The sequence below is a fragment of the Dermacentor variabilis genome, chromosome 4 (assembly GCF_050947875.1).
Source record: "Dermacentor variabilis isolate Ectoservices chromosome 4, ASM5094787v1, whole genome shotgun sequence".
Classification (NCBI taxonomy): Eukaryota; Metazoa; Arthropoda; class Arachnida; order Ixodida; family Ixodidae; genus Dermacentor; species Dermacentor variabilis.
The window spans coordinates 49,277,548-49,283,547 of NC_134571.1; positions in this window are offsets into that span (position 1 = coordinate 49,277,548).

Genomic DNA, 6,000 nt, shown 5'->3' on the forward strand with positions numbered 1-6,000 from the left:
CGCCCAAGACCAGCGTGCTAGCCGCAGACTGCAAGGACTGCCCCCAGAGCATGAACTTCTACCTGAGACGACAAAGAAGATCGTGGTCAAAACAACCCCAATGGCTGCCACAGCGTCCCCCGTTATCCTACAACCTCGGGACCCCCCGACCTTTCATGGAGCAGCGACTGAAGACCCGGAATCCTGGCTGCAGACCTACGAACGAATCGCGACTTTCAACAACTTGTACTCCGACTAGAAGCTGCGGCATGTATACTTTGCCTCAGAAGACGCCGCCAGAACGCGGTTTGAGAATAGGGAGTCGACCTTGACAACATGGGACCTGTTCCGTAGCGGCTTCGCGCGCACCTTTGCGAGCATCGTGCGCAAGGAAAGAGCCGAAGCCATGCTGGATGCCAGAGTGCAGCCACCTAACAAGAACGTTGCCATATTCACGGACGAAATAATAAGAATAATAAAAAAATAAATATGAAATAAATTTATCGATCATCGATCGATAAAGTCGTCGACCTGGTCACCTACATCCAGCATGAGAAAGGCCGTAAGCGCCTCTGCGCTTCTTTATTCCTTGACGTTAAAGTGGCGTATGACAACGTTACGCGTGAAGCCATCCTCTCTGCTCTCGCAGAGGTAGGAGTAGGTGGTCGGATGTTTGAATGGATACGGGGCTATCCCTCCATGCGATCCTGTTTTGTAAACACCGAGGAAGGCCATGCTTGTCTGCATTATACCTACCGCGGCGTCCCCCAGGGCGGCGTACCTGTGTTATTTAATCTAACACTAATTGCTCTCCTTGAGCGCGTGCCAACCACAGTCAGGCTATCAACGTACGTGGATGACATCTGCATACGGACGCCTGCAGTAACACACCTACAGTTGTGAGCGAGAATTCAGAGAGCCGCCACACAAACCGCTATCTACCTCCGTAATGGAGGCCTGGAAATTTCCTCCGAGAAATGCGCACTAGTGACATTTGCGCGAAAACCCTTGGCAAACTATAGCGTAATGATAAATGGCCAAATAATACGACGAGTCCGATCTTTCAAGTTTCTAGGTGTCACAATCGACATGGACTTGTCATATAGCCCTCACGTATCATACGTGAAAAAACTGTTGATAGGCATCTGCCACCTGTTCAAGTTTTTCGCAGACCTGGGGAATGTCGACAAGTGCCATGTTACAACTGCACAGGGTGCTGCTTCTAGGATTTCTGCGATACAGCTTGCCAGCAATAAACACAGGTAAAACGAATCTACGCACAATACAAAGTCTTCAGGCTCAAGTGCTCCGGATCTGTCTAGGCCTGCCTCAGCGTGCTTCAACAGTGGCTACGAAAGCAATCGCTAGAGACCACCTCGTCAAGACCCACATTGAAATTGAAGTACTCAGGACCCATATAAGACATCTAGCCAGGACTCCTCGTCGCCACTTAGCCTTTCTACCAGCGGACAGACCACACACATATTTCAGCCGAACGATAACCGCATATGATAAATCATTGCCAGCTTGTTTTATTCCGGTTGCGAGAACTTCGATTCCTTCACGCGAATATATTTGTACGAGAAATACCATGACTCTACGCATATTTACACTGATGGATCTGTCCTTCCAAGCAGCTCCGCGGCCGCAATTGTAATACCAGCGAAAGCTACAACAATCACATTTAAGACGACCCATGCGACAACATCGACGACAGCAGAGCTCGCAGCGCTCTTTACCGCTCTTCATCACAGTAGTGATGAACCACCACACAAGTGGACGATATTCTGCGATTCAAGGACGGCATGCAGTCTCTACAGCCACCTTTAAGACGCGGACCGCACGAACAACTAATATTCCATAATACAGAGACGTTACACCATATAAGTGATGCAGGCCATGAAATAACCTTTCAGTGGCTTTCAAGTCACTGCGGGATTATCGGCAATGAACGGGCGGATCAAGCTGCCCGCTCAGCCCATACTAAGGAGCACCACCTCCCAATTCCTCTTTGTAGAACTGACGCAGCACGGAAGCTCCGCATACTTGCTCGGCAGTGCACCGCGTCACAATGGAATTAGCCACATTTAAGAAATACGCGACTGTACTCACTTGATCCCACACTAAGTCTTCGAGCGCCATCACAGCTTCGCCGTAGAGACGCCGCGCTTCTATATCGACTTTGGTTGGGCGTTGCGTTTACCAAACCTATGCATTCCGCATAGGGATGACCGACACCGCAATCTGTGACCACTGCGGCCACGAAGAATCAATTGACAATATTTTGTGCGCCTGCCCGCAGTACAGTCCACAGAGGGAATGCCTTCGCCACGAACTTGACCAGCTGGACGACCAACTGCTATCAGAAAAAAGAATTTTACGCCATCGAAAGGACCTACCATCACAGAAGAAGGCCGTGCAAGCACTATTGCGCTTTTTGCGATCTACCTGCCAGTGTGAGCAATTTCAACTGGAACGCCTCTTGTGTGTGTGTCTCCGTGTGTGCCTGTGTTTTAACGTTTTCCTCTCTGTCCGCTTTATAACCGTTATCTCCCATCCCCAGTGTAGGGTAGCAAACCGGAGACCGATATCTGGTTGACCTCCCTGCCTTTCCTCTTTATTTCTCTCTATCTTGGCAACCGAATGCCATAGCAGAGTTGGTCGTCCTTTTTGAGTTTCTTTAACGTGATGCCGCAGTGCAGCGTCTTCTGAAAGTCTAGCCCGAGTATCTTGATACTGGTGTGCTCCCGGATTCTAAATCCTCCGACCCTAAGTTCGAGGAAGCACTCTGCCGTGGCACGGCAGAGCTACTTTTGCCGGGCTTGATAAGCATGTATTGGGATTTTTCCGGTGAGCACGTCAGGCCCCTTGACTTCGCATAAGCTTGTACGACGTCGATGCCCCTATGCATAACTTTACCCCGGCTAACCTCGGCGGAGGCGCGGTGCTCCGGACGCTCAATCTCGAGGCCCTCCCCGAGGTTACAGAGTACGTGACGATTCCGTGATAGGTCAGGGGGCATATTTACGCCCCACCTTTATCCGGCAACATGGACGCCGAGTTCCATCAGGGCCACTGGCAGGCCCGTAGTGAAGTCAGTTGGCGACGCAACGGCTCGCAAGCTGGAGGGGTTTACAGGGACGCGAGGAGACACCGTCGCGGCGATCTCATGACTGCGGTGTTAGCGGATCACAACGAACCATTGATAGAAGACCTAACAATCACGGTTGGCCGAGTGGTGTAAGCGGAGGAAACTGCGATTGCCATGCCCATGCACGCACAAGCGACTACCGTCATCAGCGATAGCAAGCAGACCATCGGTAATTTTGTCTGTTGTAGAATTTCCTAAAAGGCGTACCGTGTCCTTACGCGGCGCCCCCTAAGCGACTGGAAAATCCTTGTGTGGATCCCCGCTCACGCGGGTGTGCCCGGCAATGCGTCGGTTCACAATTCGGCTTGAGATCTCGCGCGCCGAGCTTCGTCCGCGGATGCGGACGGCGTGACCGAGGAACCCTGAGTGGAATAACAAAAAACGGAATGCCATCGCTTGAGGCGTCGCACGCTCCCTCCACAGGCCAAGGAACTCGATAAAACGCAAGCTTCTAGGCGACTCCAAATAAACACATACCCACAACCGAAGCGCATTGACAAAATCACAGGGGGCAAGGAAAGCGACCTATGTAGCTCTGTACACAAACAGGGACACTCACCCACATAATGTGGAAATGAAAGCTCCTGCTTTCTCAACCCCCGGTCAGCAGCGAGACAGACTTAACCGCCTGGCTCCGGTCCTGGGACGTCGGCCGGCAGCTTGTACTGGTGGACTGGGCGGAGAAGGCCGAGCAGGCCTTCTTTCTTCTTCCCGTGTCACTTCAACGGAAAGCACACTTCATTACTAGAATGTGTTATTTCTATACGAAAAGCACGATGCATGCTGTGTGACAGATGCTGCGTGGATGTGTCTCTCATTCGGGGACCTTGACACCTAGCGCAATGCCTATAGCTTTGATCAAATCGTTCTCACTTTAATATAGGAGTCAGGTCAAATCAATTTAGTGTGACTTGTTATCTCAAGACGTTTCCAGAAGTTATTTTTTCGGAAAAAAAGCATGTATAATGAATTCATAAGCTATTGAAAAAGAAAGCGAATAAGCAAACCGTTGAGGAACTTCTGAAAAAATAGAAAGAAATTGCCCAAAGAAAAAGCAATTTTTTTGAACACACATGCGTGTGGAGTGCAGAATGAGTTAAGTCAATTTTTGTACGTAACGTTTTTACGTAAGATTTTGTACGTAATATTGTACGTAATTTGTAAACAAATGAATTTGAAGAAACTACTATTTTCGTTGGTAATTCATTCGCCGAAATATATGAACCAACCGGACAACGAACACATCAAATGCACAGGGAACATTAGCTGTCTTTTTTTTAGAATTGAAATTTATGAAATTCCAATGTAGTCAAACCCGCATATCCTCACGTGCAGCAGGTTGTATTTCCCCCGCTCTTAATTCCCGTTTTCCGTACGATTTCTTGATATAAATGATAAAAAGCGTTTCATTTCCTTTGCTTTCTCTGGCTTCATCGTCTGTTTGGTTCACGTGGTTATAACAAAAATTCAGTGCGCTTCCACTCTGTGAAGAAGGATTACCAGCGAAACTGTGTACGTGGGTCCCTTAATTGCGAACTGCACCTCCGCCGTGGGTCGTCCCGCTAATGCACTATATCCGGATTGGCCCACGTATGAGGAGTGCTTAAACCCTACTTCACCTCCGGCGCGGCTTGGCCCGCTATCGTACTACATTCAGAATCGGCCCTCGTATGGGGAGTGCTTAACGGTTGCTTCACCTCCACCGCGGGTCAGCTCGGTAGTACCTTATTGTCACGTGGTAGTGACGATCAAGAAAGCAGTAGAAATAGCCAATCAGCGTTGTTGTACGCAGCTACTCGGACAGTCCTGAGCCAGTCCGGGACAACAAATCGAAGGGCATCTACTGTGAACTACATTTGGAGGACTTGCGGGAAGGCGGACGGGGACGTTTAAGTCGGTGGCAGCGGTTGGTTGCGACGTCTGCAAGCAGCTGTGTCGCCGAAGTAGCAGCAGCCGCCGTCATGTTGCGTAAGGCAGCGGTGGCGGCGGAGGCGGCCGTCGGCGCCACCGCCGATTCCTTGACCGCAATCGCGTGCAAGTCCGCGCTGACGCGCGGCTCGAGCGGATTGCATCTTTCGAAACGGCGCGCCGCACAGAAGCGCCTGCCGATCGCCTCGCCTTCTCGCGGCCTCTCATCGGTTGCCTCCTCCTCCTTCGTCGTCGCTTCTATTCGTCGGTAGAGAGCACCTTCCTACGCCTGCCCATCTTATCGGTGGATCGGACATTGATCCCGCCTGCGCGCACGCGTCTCTCAACTAGGAGTGCCTGTGCACGTCAAAGCATAGGTCATCGCTAGGCGTAGCTAATCCCCCATTGCGCTCCTCATCACCCAAGCACCTGCGCCGCGACGCGCGCTCCAAGCTATTGCCTCTCTATGTCTCGGCTAGCCTTTCCTCCTCTCCACTACCCTTTGCACAGCGGCACCGAGTTTTGAGCGGTTGCCGGGCACGGCTGGAACTCAAGCTAAACAGCTGCACTGTTAAAAATTGAGTTCCTTGGTTTCAGCTATTCTTCCCTCTGATGCGATGAAAAGGCAATACAGAAACGGTGAGCTTTAATTTCAAAGGTGCAATAATAATAATAATAATAATAATAATAATAATAATAATAATAATAATAATAATAATAATAATAATAATATTCTTTAAAGGGACCCTGAAACGCTTTTGACGATTTTCTACAAACGTATTGAGTCGTTAGAGTAGGTCCTTCTGATCATTAATTGACACATCTAAGTGCTCCGCGTAAAGCGTGTAATTTATTATAAGGTTTTAAATATGCACATCGCTGCCGATCGCAGCGCACTGCTCGGCGGAATTTTAAGCCGCCCCTACCCATATGACCGAAATCACCCATACGACGTCAGTGGG